Genomic DNA, 15,518 nt, shown 5'->3' with positions numbered 1-15,518 from the left:
CTCTGCTCTCTCTCTCTCACAGAAGTGTTGTGCCCAGATTTGCAAAATAACCATCCTGAGATGAGAAATCTATTGCAAACCAAGATCATTTGGGAATAAAACATAGAAATCAGCTCCATACAACTACACCCAGGAAGACAACTGAACAAAACGGCCGCAACGTGGGATCACCACACCGAGACCAGCCAAGGAACAGTTAACCATAAACTCATCTGTTTTATTTTTACATGAACTGTAAAAGATCCTTAAACTATCCTCTTACCCTGTCATCTGTACTAGCGTGTGTATGCTGGCCCAGGTGAATGTGTGACGTATGAATGGTAGGTGCGATTTAACTAGTTTTTTTAATTTGGGAAATGATTCCAATAAATTTATCTTGCTGTTTGCTTACCTTAAGAAAACCTGTCTGACTAATTCTTTACAATTTGAAAGCATAAATAGTGGGTCCCCTGCAGATTTGGCAAAGCACATCCTCTCTAAATTCATTAAGAGACCCTGCTTTGGTCAGACCTGGAGTGGGAGAATAGGGGAGTCATTTCACCCTTGCTCACGTGGTTGTAACAGTCCTTAAAAAATTAAATGGTCTCCACCACAACCATTCTTTATCTCTTTTAAAAGTCACGCTCAGGATGTGGGAGTTCCAGGGTTTTGACTCAGTGATGATTAAGGAATGACCATATATGCCCAAGCTGCAAAATTGTAATGGAACTTGGAGGTGATGGCAGAAGTTGTGGATTTGGGAGGTGCTGTCAAAGATACCTTGATGAGTTGCTGAATTGCATCCTGTAGATGCTTAAAACTGAAACAGAGAAAATATTGATTTCCATTTCATCCAATCAACACCTTCATAACATAAAAAAATCTCTAACAAATCTCCTCTTAAGTTCCTTTGCTCCAGCTTAAGTAGTCCCTATATCTCAAACTCTTCTCATAAGTAACCACAGTGGTTACATATGCTTTCGGATTCATCCAGGTGAATTGGCACCATATGCTTTCTTTGGCTTTAATGCCTTTTCCATAACGGTGTTGCCAAAACTGCACACAGTACTCGAACTGTGGTCCAACCATTGCCTTTTAGAAATGCATCATTTTCTCTTTACTATTGTATTCAATGCCCCAATTTGTAAAATCAATATTATTGCCCTTTTTTATGGCTTTATATACCTGCACTTGCACTCTCAGAGAATTTTGATTTGTATTCCTAGATCCGTCTAGTTATGTGTGCTTACTGCTATCCCTTGTTTTTTTCTCCAAGAATTAATTACCTCCCACTTCTCCACAACGAATTGCATCTACCACCTGCCTGGTAATTTTAAACCGGCTTAAAGCCTCTTGAAGTCTTTTGCAGCTCTCACTGATCAGCAAATCTCCTACTTTTGTGTTGTCAACAAGTTTCGATAACACTCCCTATGTCCAAACCCCAAAGATTCATAAAAGCTCAATCATCCCATCCGATCTTTCCACTCCTGTAAGTGTGTGAGATCATAACTGAATGGACTGAAGGTCAAACATGTATCTCAGCAACTTGCTACATTGTCAAGCTGCCCAGGGAAGAAAATTCCTAGCTCCGGCAGATGTGTAAATTCCAGTGTAAATTCCATGATCCAATCCTGCTTTTTAAAGAATTATTTCAAAAATGGCAGCATTCACCAAGCAATGAAATCACGTAAGTGGTATAGGAACCTGAGAGATACATTCTGGAGCATGAGTCCTTAGCTCATTAAACACTCAGCTTTTGTGTTTTAAATATTTGTCTTTCCGATATTTTTATTTCCATAAAAAACCAACTGATGCATTATGTAATGTTTTTACGTGTCGTGAGGTGAAAATAATAATTAGTTCAGATATTGCAATAACTGCTATGCCAAGGCAGTAGCTCCACAACATTTAACACATTTTAACTGCATTCAGTGTCCAACAGTACATGGAGCTGTTCCATAGTAATTCTAGAGAGATGAAAACATAATTCACTGGAGTCCAACATAAACACTCATTCAACTGTATCAAATTGATTTCAGGAAGGTATATTTGTATGATTATTGTTGTTAAAACTTTGTAAATCAAGGCTACATCAATGTAATTAATTAGTCCTTCTCATGAAGAGCCAGAGGCCCTATTCAACTTTGCACACCTTTCATGTTGCTTCTGCTCACTTACAAATGTTGTGAAGGTTTTTATCCTCCTGAATGCCAACTAAATCCCAGCCTTTGGCCCTTCATTCACCACAACATTTCTGCAGCCAGTGATTTGCTCAACTGCACCCTCACTTCCACGTTATATACCCTCGTCCCCAATAAAAACATTACTTCCTCTCACCCTGGCAATTTCCCTGGTACAACCCTCATCCCTGCGCCCCAAGTCCAAGAGATGCAGACTTGAAAGGATATGGGAAATTGGTTCACCACCAGATCTGGCTGGACCAGAGGAAGCATTATCAGATACCGTCTGCTAAAACTGCTCAATATTCTAGGATCATCCAGGAATACAAAGATAATTCTAAATTTATTTTCTCTACCACAAACCATCCTCTTAAATTCCTACCCCTTGTTCCTCCACCTTCACCTCCAACAAGTGTGAGGAGTTCATGGCCTTCCTTGTCATTAATCAAGACAATCCAGTCAGCTGCCTCTATTATGTCCCTCCCTTACACTTGCCCACCTGGCCAAATTTCCTCTAATACTTCCCCTTCCCCGCCCAGGCCTGAACTCCCATCTTTCTCTCCTATCTCCCCTCATGCAGTTCTGGGGACCCAGGAGGTAGCATTTGAGGAGCCTTGGCCACAATTGTCCAACAGTTACGAGGTTCTTGCAAGCTGTGTAGACGAGAGGGAGGATGAGCGAACTAACCATGGCACCGTGATACAGGGAGCCATTCAAGAGGAAATGGGAGCATAGTAGCGGTAGAGGACAGTGTAATTAGGGGGATAGATACTGTTCTCTGCAGCCGTGAGCGTGAGTCCCGAAAGCTGTGTTGCCTGCCCGGTGCCAGGGTTAAGGACATCTCCTCAGGGCTGGAGAGGAACTTGGAGTGGAAGGGGAGTGACCCAGTTGTCATCATCTATTTTGGTACCAAAGACATTGATAGGACTAGAAAGGAGGTTCTGCTGAAACAATTTGAACAGTTAGGAGCTAAATTAAAAAGCAGAACCTCCAAGGTAATAATTTCAGCATTACTACCTGAGCCGCAGGCAAACTGGCATAGGGTAAATAAAGTCAATGTGGTAATCTGAGGCGCAGTACACCTTTAAGTGAATGTGAGTAGGTTGACCACGTGACTGTATGACCCAATTGCTGTGTAGCACAGGCAACAATGTTATGGGTTAGTCTAGTTAGTCTAGAGTAGGGTCTGGTTGGAGAAGCACACATCATGTTAGTATTCTCTTATCTGTGTAAATAAATTGCATGTGCTTCATTTCATATTGGTCCCTGCATCTGCAGTATACTGTTATCAACTCACCCGCCAGCAGATAAGCGTGCAAATGGGTTTGCTAAAAAAGCGATCCCACAGTAGAATATAACAGTCAAGGAGTTAAATGCGTGGCTCAAAGATTGGTGTGGGAGGAATGGGTTTTAGTTCATGGGGCACTGGCACCAGCTTGGTGGGACAGGATTCACTTGAACCATCCTGGGGCCAGTGTCCTGGTGAATCAAATAACTAGGGCTGTAGAGAGAGCTTTAAACTAAATGGAGGGGGGAGGGTTCTGGAAAGGGGATACGTAGGCTTTCAAAATAAAAGGATATGGCAGCATTGCAAGGCAGATATTTAGGTAATGATTCCCAGAGTGTGACAGGGAGAGACAGAGTGCACAAACACAAAGAAAACTGCAGAAAATAAGGGCAAAGTGGAAAAAAATGGTAAAAAGGCAAAATTAATGGCCCTTTACTTAAATGCACATAGTATTCGGAACAAGATAAATGAATTAAGGGCACAAATAGAGGTTAATGGGCATGATTTTATAGCCATTACAGACACACAGTAGAGAGAGCTGGGAAACTAAATATTCAGGAGTATGTGACTTTTCGAAAGGACAGGCAGGAAGCAAAGGGTGGTGGGGTAGCTTTGTTAGTATGAGATGGAATAAGTACGAGAGCAAGATATGATCTTGGATCGGAAGATGTAAAATCCATATGGGTAGAGGTAAGAAATAACAAGGGGAAGAAGACACTAGTGGGAGTAGTCTACAGGCCCCCTAACAATAGCTGCATTGTAGGACAGACAATAAATCAGAAGACAATGAGGGCATGTTAAAAAGGCAGTACATTAATCGTGGGTGACTAACCTTCATGTAGATTGGGAAAGTCAAATTGGCAGAGGTAGCCATGAGCAAGAATTCATTGTGTGTATTCGGGACAGTTTCCTAGAACAATATATTGTGGATCCAACCAGGGATCAGGCTACTTTGGATCTGGTAATGCGTAATGAGGCAGGTTTAATAAATGATCTCAGAGTAAAAGATCCCCTAGGAAACAGTGACCATAACATAGTAGAATTTAGCATTCGGTTTGAGAGTGAGAAACTTGGATTGGAAACAACTGTACTAAACTTAAATAAGGGTAATTACAAAGGAATGAGGGCAGAATTGGCTGGAGTGGACTGGGAAAGGAGTTTAGTAGAAAATATGGTTGATGAACAGCAGGCATTTAAGAAAATAGTTCATGACTCACAACAAAGCTATATCCCAATGAGTGAAAAGGATTCTAGGAAGGGAGTAAACCAACAATATTTAACCAAGGAAGTTAAGGATAGTATCAAATTGAAAGAAAAAACATACAATGTGGCAAAGATTAGTGTTAAGCCAGAAGATTGGGAAAGTTTTAAAAACCAACAAAACATGACCAAAAAAATAATGAAGAGGGAGAAAATAAACTTTTGAGGTAAACTAGCAAGTATTATAAAAACAGACAGTAAGAGCTTCTTTAAATATATAAAAAGAAAGAGAGGCCAAAGTGAACATAGGCCCCTTAGGGAATGAGACTGGGGAAGAAATAATGGGGAACCAGGTAATGGCAGAAGAGTTGAATAAATACTTTGCATCAGTCTTCACAGTAGAAGGAACTAATAGCATTCCAAAAATACTAAATAATCAAGGGGCAAAAGGCTGGAGGAAATAAATACAATAACTACTGCTAGGGAAAAAGTACTAGGGAAACTAATGGGGCTAAAGGCCAATAAGTCTCCTGGACCTGATGGGTTGCATCCCATGATATTAAAGGAAGTAGCTACACAAATAGTGGATGCACTGGTAGTAATCTTCCATGAATCCTTAGATTCTGGGAAAATGCCAGAGGATTGGAAAATTGCCAATGTAACACCCTTATTCAAAAAGGGAGGGAGAAAAAAATAACAGGTAACTATAGGCCAGTTAGCTTAACATCCGTTATTGGGAAAATGTTGGAATCTATTATAAAGATGTAATAGATTATGCATTTAGAAATGCATAATCTAATCAAGCAGAGTCAGCATGGCTTCATGAAAGGGAAATCATGCTTGACAAATTTATTAGAATTCTTTCAGGAGGTAACAAGCAGGATAGATAAAGGGGAACCAGTTGATGTAATATATTTGGATTTCCAAAAGGCATATGATAAGGTATCACACATAAAGCTACTTAATACGATAAGAGCCCATAGTGTAGGGGTAATATATTAGCATGGATAGGGGATTGGCTAACTAGTAGAAGACAGAGTGTTGGGATACGGGGGGCATTTTCAGGATGGCAACCTGTAATTAGTGGAGTGCCACAGGGATCAGTGCTGGGGCCACACTTATTTACAATATATATTAATGACTTAGATGAGGGAAGTAAATGTACTATCACCAAGTTTGCAGATGACATAAATGTAGGTGGGAAGGCAAGCGGTGAGGATGACACAAAGAGTCTACAGAGGGATATAGACAGGTTAAGTGAATGGGTAAAAATTCGGCAGATGGAATATAACGTGGGAAAATGTGAGGTTATACATTTTGACAGAAAGAATAGAGGAGCTGAATATTATTTAAATAGAGAAAGACTGCAGAAAGCTGCAGCACAGAGGGATTTGGGGGTCCTCATGAATCACAAAGCTAGCAGACAAGTTCAACAGGTAATAAGGAAGGCAAATGGAATGTTGGCCTTTATTTCAAAAGGAAAGGAGTATAAAAATAGGGAAACCGTGCTAAAATTATACAAGGCACTAGTTGGACCACATCTAGAATTCTGTGAAGAGTTTTGGTCCGCTTATCTAAGGAAAGATATGCTGGCATTGGAGGCAGTCCAGAGAAGGTTCACTAGGTTGATCCCAGTTATGGGGGATTTTCTTATGAGGAGAGGTTGAGTGAGTTGGGCCTGTACTCATTGGAGTTTAGAAGAATGAGAGGTGACCTTTTTGGAACATATAAGATTCTTAGGGGGCTTGACAGGGTGGATGCTGAGAGGTTGCTACCCCTTGTGAGAGAGTCTAGGAGCAGGGGGCATAATCACAGAGTAAGGAGTCACCCATTTAAGGCAGAGATGAGGAGGAATTTCTTCTCTCAGAGGGTAGTCAATCTATGGAATTCTTTACCGCAGAGGGCTGTAGAGGCTGGGCCGTTAAGCATGTTCAAGGCTGAGAGAGACAGATTTTTAATCAGTAAGGGAAACAAGGGTTATGGGGAAAAGGCAGGAAAGCGGAGCTAGGGATTATCAGATCAGCCATGATCTCACTGAATGGCGGAGCAGACTTGATGGGCCAAATGGCCTATTTCTACTCCTACACCTTATGGTCATCTTATGCCCTCATTACCTTATCTTGTCCATATGACCCACTTCCTGCTCCTTCAACCTATTCCCACTAAACTGCTATTTAATGTGAATATATAAATGAGACAGTTTATATCATTTTGGGGAAGTGATGTATGATCACGTGACTATCATGATCGGTGATCCCTTGCAGCCTAGTGGCAACGATGAAGTCTCATTCTAGATAGGGTTATTCTTTGTGTTGTGAATAAAGTTAATGTAAAACCCTATCTCAGAATACTCTAACAATAGTTATTAACAACACCTCAAACAGAAAAGCAATAGAATCATCGAACTTCACCTTCTGGTCCCAATGTTCCCCAATACTGTAAACAGTTCTCTCTCCTCAGGTTGTCCTTCTCTCCTTTAAATCTGCTGTCATCACTCCTCTCCTCAAAAAAGAACAATGCTTGACCCTACTGACCTTGCAAACTACTATCCCATCTCCAACCTCCTTTCCACTCCAAAATCCTTGAACGTGTTGTCGCTTCCAAAATCCATTCCCACCTTTCGTGGAACTCTGTATTTCTATCCCTCCAATCAGGTTCCACCCTACCATAGGACCTAAACAGCTCTTAAAGCCACAACGTACATCCTATGTGACTGACATTCCATCCTCATCCCTCTCCACCCTGCCTGCAGTCTTTGATATGGTTGATCAAACTATAGCCCTTGATTGCCTCTCCACTGTCATCCTGCTGGGTGGGATTGCTCTCACTCGGTTCCATTCTTGTCTATCTAATCGTAGCCAGAGGATCACTTGCAATGGTTTCTTTTTCTGTTCGCCCACCATTACCTCTGGTGTCCCCAAGGATCTATCCTCTGTCCGCTCCTATTTCTCATCTACATGCTGCCCCTCAGTGACATCATCCAAAAACACAGAGTTAGCTTTCCCTTGTACACTGACAGCAACTGACGTATGCTATATACTCAGTAGGTCATCTTGAAGAGGTTTTGAATCTTGTATGGTTAAACATTAAGTGTTTATTGGCAACACATAACTATGTACATATATACAGGATATAGCCCAAGCTACAAGCTAACTCGTTGTTCACGAGAATGATCCCAGGAATGAAAGGCTTAACATATGAGGAACGTTTGAGGACTCTGGGTCTATACTCGATGGAGTTTAGAAGGATAAGGGGGGATCTAATTGAAACTTACAGAATACTGAAAGGCCTGGATAGAGTCGACGTGGGGAAGATGTTTCCATTAGTAGGAGAGACTAGGACCCGAGGGCACAGCCTCAGAGTAAAGGGAAAACCTTTTAGAACAGAGATGAGGAGAAACTTCTTTAGCCAGAGAGTGGTGAATCTATGGAATTCATTGCCACAGAAGGCTGTGGAGGCCAGGTCATTGAGTGTATTTAAGACCGAGATAGGTAGGTTCTTGATTGGTAAGGGGATCAAAGGTTACGGGGAGAAGGCGGGAGAATGTGGTTGAGAAACTTATCAGCCATGATTGAATGGCAGAGCAGACTCGATGGGCCGATTGGCCTAATTTCTGCTCCTATGTCTTATGGTCTAACTCCATGTTTGCTCTTACACATGTCTCTATCCAGTCCACAACTAAGTCTAATCTCAGGTCATGTATCTCTTTATATTGCACCGTGAGCTGTGCTGTTTTCCAGTCCCAAATTAACTCTTGCTAAGCCCCACATACCCCTATGCTACACCTCCCTCTACTACACCTCCTTCTAAGTCTTCACCCAATGTATTTATGTTTACAATTGTGCTACCCCTTCTCCCCAACCCAAGTCTCTGACTTTATAAATTCAGATGGTCCGGAAGCTTGACAATTCTTCCAGATCTGGCTCTGGTCACATTCGGAGGAGTGGTAGGCTCTGTTGATTTGGGCAACCTTTGTTAATTTGGAGCTTGAGTTGTAGACTGTGTTTCTGGCACTTGGTTATCTACTTCTGATATGCTTATTCTGCTCCTTGGGAGTTGAACTTCTTTTTGTCAACTCCTCATTTGCTCTGCTTGGGGAACGCTGGCTTGTCCCGTTCTTTCTGGAGAGTGCGTTCACTCCATTCATTTGTGGTACGAACCCGGTTTTCCTTTTGTTGTGTGGTCCACCATAATCTTTGTGGTAGTTGAAAGTGTCTCTCTCTGTCGTTTAGATGCTTCTCATCAGCAGGCTTACCTTGCAGTTAGGCTTTTATTGCAACACTGTGTTCTTCAGTATGTCTCTGTGCCTCGCTGAGGTGTGCTCTGGCGAGTTAATGGTTGCTATTTCCTTGCTCTGGCATCGTCTTGCAGCTTTATGCGTTGGCTGGAGGTTGCAGTGTCTGTGCCATGGTGTTTACAGTTAGTGTGACAGTAACCTTTGGAGCCTGGAGTTGGGGCTCATTCTTCTGTTGCTGATCATTTCCCTGTGTGTCTCCCATTCAAGGCACAGTGGTAATTACCTGGTCTGGCCAAAGGAGGAGATTCTGCAAAGATATTGGACAAACAGGCTCTTTGAAGAGTGAAGACAACTCAGTGTTGAAGTCCCAATCAAGAGTCTCTTTATTGGTGGGCTTCTTGGGAACTTGCAGTTCCGTGTAGTTGATGACCGGGGTTTTCTTGACAGCTTCTGCCATTTTAAGGTTAAGGGCAACAGAAGCATCTCTGCTCAAGAGAGAAAAAGATTGGTTTTGGATGGCATACATGATTTTGAATATATGCTTGTCACCATACATTAGTGGTTCTAGGATCATGCCTATTGTTTTGTGTTCAAAGACAGCAGCTCTTCTTAGTGTCTCTCACTGGTGAGGTCTTTATTGAACTGATGCAAAATGGCAGCTTGCAGAGAGAGTGCCTCATGGCAGAGGTCACATGATTACAACAAGCCAGATAGGGCATGTAATACTGTTGCATTTCAAAACCCAAACATTCCCCTTTTCATAACGAAGAAAAGATCTAAACACTCCCCTTTTCCTAACAAACAAATCACAAGTTTGCATGCACGATCATGTGTAACTGTAAGTTACCCAAGTTACCCACTGTGCACCCACTATTGCATTAACAATGGTTTGTTCTACTAGTCAGTCTCTGCACCTGCATTACATACATAGTCCTTAAATCAAACAGGTCTCTTAATGGTACGTGTGTGCATTGTCATTGGCTGTTCATCTGGGTGATGTTCCTTGTCAGAGTGTTGTTCCCGTGGCACTTGTTGATGTCCTAACTATTATTGTTCCATTATGAATGATGAGGATACATGGACCTCTGGGGTTGATGGTAGTTCTGTACTCAGTACAGCTGGTGACATCCCTTCTCCCTGACCAGCTGATTGCTGAGTAGGAACAGCTTCAATAGTTGTGTTTATGTGCCTGCGGTCGCGCCAGTATATTTGGTCATTCATCTGACCATGTACGATCAAGTTGACAACTTCTCTATGCATGTCCCACATTTCCACATGGGTTGACTTCTGTTGAGAGTCTTGAAGGTTTGTACCCTGACTGGCTTTCCAATGCTCAGCCCTGGCAGTCTTGTCAATGAAATTTGGCTTTTCTGCTGTTTCATCTTGATTTTTTTCCCCACTCATGCCTGTTACTACTTCTGGTTTCAGTGGCTTTTTTGCCACTGTAACCATCCTTCACATATAGGATAGTAATGATCTTTGCCTTGGCCACGGTCCTTATCTGAGAAGACTGTAACACTGGCTCCCATATCCAATTTGAAGTTGGTGAGGTAGGTCTTTACTGAGATGTCCACATTCCAAAAAGAGAATTCAGGATCCTTGATCTGACCCAAGAAGGACAGTTGGATCTCTCCCCTGTATGGTACCTCAATCTCTTGGGATCCTCCATCCGTTTGGGTGTCTTAGCTTTGCATAGCTTTCTAAAGTATCCCAGATGGTTGTAGTTGAAACACTGCACTGAGATTGCTGGACATTGCTCGTGCCTATCAGGTTGTTTGGCTCCACAGCACTGACATGGTCATCCACCCTCTTGTGGTCTGTTTGGATATTGCCTTCCTTGGGCTGGAGTCTCTCTGCCCTATTGTTGTTTCACTAGTTGGACAGTTGGGGTTGCTCTGTACATTGGTTGTTTTTGCCATCTAAAATGGATTGGTACTGTTGGCGGATTTCAGACTCTCTGACTATTTGGATGGCCTTTGCTAGTCAGGTCTTCCGTGGCCTGTAAGTATGCCTGAAAAGGCATTGTCGGTCACACCGACAACAATTCTGTCCCTTATGAATTTTGACTTAAGGTCACCGTAGTCACAGCCTTCAGCCAATCTGTATAATTTGTTTATAAAAGAGTCAACTTGTTCTCCAGGCTGTTGGACACATTTGCTGAACTTCACTCTCTCTAAAATTTTGTTGCTTCTTCGATTAAAATGTGTAACTTCATCAGATTTATCTGAGGGTTCGTTTAGTCCTTCTGTCTTTTTATCTAATACTGAAGCTATCATGTATCTTAAGAATCTTTTTCGTCAAAGTCCCCAATTTTGTGTTTGGTCTGGCCTTTGGTTCAGTCCAAATTGGTCTGGTCATGGCGATTTGTTGTCCATGGTTGCTTCAAAGTTCAGGTGAGTACAGCTTTAAATGCTGTGCAAGTTTTAAAGATGGCTTCGCAGTAGCTGTTTCTTCAAAGAGTCTTCCTGGGCTTGTCTCATTTTGGCAGCAATGGCAATCCTGAACTCTTTATCTCTAGTTTTCTTCAGCAATTTACTCAATCAACTATTCTGGGCCTTCTCTGTGATATTGGAGGATTTTTTGGGCATTTTACAATCATAGCTTTGGCTGAGGTTTTTAAACCTTCTGCTTCTTTTTTTACTTACAAGGAGCTCGGCTGCCATGTGGTATGGTGTGGATTCTGAACCCGGGCTGCCTGCCAGAAATGGGCTGCTCTCACTTTTTTTTTTAACAGCACTGAAGCTTTTTTAAACTAGTTCTGGCTTAGAACTGAATTTTTTTGCTCACCCCTGCTAGGCCCTTTGACTCTGTACGCTGTGGGCATTCACAATGGACCTCCATGAGATCTCAAGGAGACCTCAGCTGTACAGTAGAGATTTTTCTCTGCCTTTCTGCTTCCAATTCTGCAATGGATCTTCTTTCAGGCGGTGTCCCCCTGTGTCTTCACTTCAGATGCTTTCAGTCAGGTCAGGATGTGGTTACTTTAATTTTCCAGCTTTTGACTTTCTGTTCCAGTTTCTGTGTCAGAACAAGAATTAAAACCTCTTCTAACTCCTGAGTAACTATTGTAAAGACCCAGACCGATGCCACGGGACCCCCCACCCTCCTCTCCGACCTCCGAGCGACACCCCCCCACCCCCCTCCCCGACCTCCGAGCGACACCCCCCCACCCCCCTCCCCGACCTCTGAGCGACACCCCCCATCCCCTCTGAACCCTGACCGGCACATCCCAACCCCCCAACCTCCGACTGACAACCCCCCTCCCCCCTGACCTCTGACCGACACCCACCACCCCCCGGAACTCCGACCAACACTTCTGGACCTCTGACTGACACCCCCGCCCACCCGGACCTCTGACCGAACCCCCCAGAATCTCCCCCACTCCCATCCCCCCCACACCCCCCGCTCCCCACCACCCTGGACTTCCGACGGTGGGGTTCGTTGATATTAATGTTAAATGGCCTGGGATTCTCATGAGTCTTCCTGTCATTGCTCAATGAGGGGAAATCCCTGTTGTTCTCTGAGGTGTTGTTCTTATAGCCATAAGTCATAACGGTAATGTATTTGGCTTCCTTTGGCTCTGTTAGTTTTATTCAGTAAGTTTAGTCTGAGAATGACTGATTTTCACTAAAAATCGCCATCTAAACTTACTTGCAGGAATATGATGATAAATCCTATTACTTGTCATCGATAGAAGTAGAAGGAAACGAGACTCCGTGATGGAAAGGAATTGGCTTAAGAGATACGGTTAAACTGGGCTGAGTTATTTACAGTAGAGATCAGTAAGAGTATGTCTGACATTGAAGAAGTACTAAGAGAAGCACAAAGTGTTCTTTGAGTAAGGAGGATCAAATGATAAAATTAGCCATCAGTACGATATTAAATATAGTTACATCAGTAGGTCATGCAAATTTGGATGTTTTTTCAAGATTTCCCATGAACACTGATTCATTACTAGCCACAGAGTTTCCTGTGAATTACTTTCCATACACAAATGACATGGCAGTGTCTGCCAGAGAAATTAGTGAAGAAACTTGCAAGGATGTGATGCTGAGTAAAGTGTTCAATTACATATAAATGGCTGACCTAAAGAGCAAGATGATGAGAAATTTTGGGAGTATTTCACACATAGAAATGAACTGAGTGTATATCAAGGCTGTCTCCTATGGGTTTCAGAGTCATTATTCTCCCAATGTTTAGAGAGACATTGTTAGAGGAACTTCATCAAGAACAAACAGGTATATCCATATGAAAGCAGTAGTAAGAAGCTACTTTTGGTGTCCAAAGGTAGATAGAGATAAAGAAGAGTTGGTGAAAATCGTGAAGTGTGTCTCAGAATGAGAAATGATCCAACGAAAGTTTCTTTCATTCTATGGTCAAAAACAAGAAAACCATGGGAAAGGGTACACGTTGGTTTCTCTGAAGTGGAAGGGAAAAAATAAATTGTTTCGGTCAATGACTAGAGCAAGTGGATGAATGTTGTATCTATGCCCAATACCACAAGTGGCAAAACCATTGAGGTTTTGGGAAGTTGGTTTGCAATTTATGGGTTGCCAGATGTGTTACTATCAGATAATGGTCCACAGTTTACGACAGAAGAAGTTGAAATATTTCTGAGTAAGAATGGAGTCAAATACGCTCTTGTACCACCATATCACCCAACGTCTAATGGTGCTGCAGAAAGGGGAGGTGCGTACAGATTGTGGAGAGGTCTTTGCACAAACATTTGCTAGGTGACATTTGCTAGGCAGTAATTTCCATGTTTCTCTTTGACACAAGCTAGGCAATTTTCTGTTCCCTTACAGAATAACTCCAAAAGTTGCTGACCTTACGAGTTAGTGTTTAAATACATCCCTAGGACCATTTTTACCTTGCTTAATAGAAAAGTAAGAGAAAAGCAAGACAAAGTGAAGATGAGTCATGATATACGAGGTGTGAAATTTAAATTGTGCTGGTCAGAAGGTCATGGTGAAAAACCACCAAAGTGATAAGGAGGAATACGTAATTGGAGTTGTTGTGAAAAGATGTGCATTCACGTTTCTAGTGAAGATTGGCGTGAGACACCATCAGTGTTGTGTCGATTATTTGCTTGAAATAGGAAATCTGGTAAAGAATGGAATCAGGAGAAACACCTTAAAGCTTAAATTCCTTCTACAAGCCAAAGTGAAGCTCAGAAAGAAAGTGAAAGTCAAAAAGAAACTGAAAGTTTGCTGGTATTACAGAATCCACCAGTAGAGCAAAGTGAATCAGGGTCTGTGATTAAGACAGATCAATCAATGTTACAGTCTCAACCATTAAGCAAAGTTGGTAGTCAAAGTCAAAGTTCAGGTTTGACACAGTCAGCAATGTTTGGAGAGCAGAGTCAAACTAAGCGAAATGGAAGAAGAAACCCAGACAGCAAGAGAAAGGAGATGGGTTATTGAAAGTATGCAGGAAAAAAGATGAATTATTCTTTATGTTACTTCTTGTCAAATTATTTATTTTAAACTCATGATAAGGGAAAACAATTTATTTTATGTATAACTTACTCTGGAAATATTGGTCATATATGTTTAGTTGTGACTACAGTAGAAACAAATAAGCCACCAACATGTTAAATTTTCAGGTATTGTTGATGTTGGTTTAGTCGTATTGTATTCTAGGAAAGTATGTATATGTACCATTTTACATTTTAATATGTAAGTTTTTAAATGGCGGGGGGGAGTGTAGTATATTGCAAGATCTGAGCATGTGTTATGTTGCCCTCTCTGTTGCTCTCTCTGTTGTGGAGGTGTAAATAAAGTTTGTTCAATAATGACTGCTTGCGGCTGAGCACATGTTAGTGTTAGGGACAGGAGGGGGGTTTAATTTGAACAGCCCTCATTTCTCCTATCACCAGCTGTCCGTAAACAGGAAGGTGTTATGATTTTGATTTCCCCCTTCATAAGCAGCGGCATATTTTCCCAAGCCCTCAGTTTTGGTGTGATCCAATTTTCCATTAATAACCCCACAGCAAACTCGAAATAGGGTAAACCAAGAGGGTTAGTTTATTTGCATGCGCTCAAATGTGGGAGGAAGGTCACTACGTAGCCTCCTTTTCACTCATACAATAAAGAGGGGGATAGAGAAAGGAAGATTTATGGGGTAAAGACCACAGAGAAAGGAATTATTGTTTCACATGTGTCCAGAATCAATGTCCAATGGTGTATTCCTTCATAGAGGTCAGAGTCTGAACAGACACTGGATAATTTCCTTTCCCGTAGTGCTGATTTCCACGATGAGATAGGCACATGGAGATTAATTAATCTTGTAAGCAATGGTACAAAAGATGGGGACAGGCATTCAAAACCTGGACAGAACCCCTTTTCTGTGCTGCTGCTTGGTAGATGGAAAGATGGCAGACTAAGCTTTGCAGCTCCACAAGGCAATATTACAGGTTCTACTAGCTAGGGGTTCATGTCACATGACTCCCACCTCTCCACTTTGACTTGGACAAAGGGTGTATCTCCCCTTGTCTGGGTTCTGGGTAATGTTCAAACCATTAAGAATTTGAAAGGAATGTTGTGAGTTCTTTGTCCTAGCAGACTAGTAGTCTCCAGTTGGGCAGCATGGGTTCTGAAATGCAGATGGCCTTGGTATAGTTCTCTTTGAATTT

General features: G+C 42.0%; 1 protein-coding gene across 1 annotated transcript in view; it reads left to right on the top strand.

Moving 5' to 3' along the window:
• Positions 1-394, top strand: part of LOC144683384 (uncharacterized) — a 110,981-nt gene extending 110,587 nt beyond the window's left edge. The window contains exon 10 of the mRNA XM_078546387.1: positions 23-394. The gene's annotated coding sequence lies outside the window, so the exon portion shown is untranslated. The remainder of the gene's footprint in view (positions 1-22) is intronic.
• The last annotated feature ends 15,124 nt before the right edge of the window (positions 395-15,518 follow it).

Source organism: Cetorhinus maximus, chromosome 1, assembly GCF_964194155.1.
Source record: "Cetorhinus maximus chromosome 1, sCetMax3.hap1.1, whole genome shotgun sequence".
In the NCBI taxonomy this organism is placed as follows: domain Eukaryota; kingdom Metazoa; phylum Chordata; class Chondrichthyes; order Lamniformes; family Cetorhinidae; genus Cetorhinus; species Cetorhinus maximus.
Note: the sequence above shows the minus strand (reverse complement) of the source record. Positions and strands in the feature narration are given on the sequence as shown.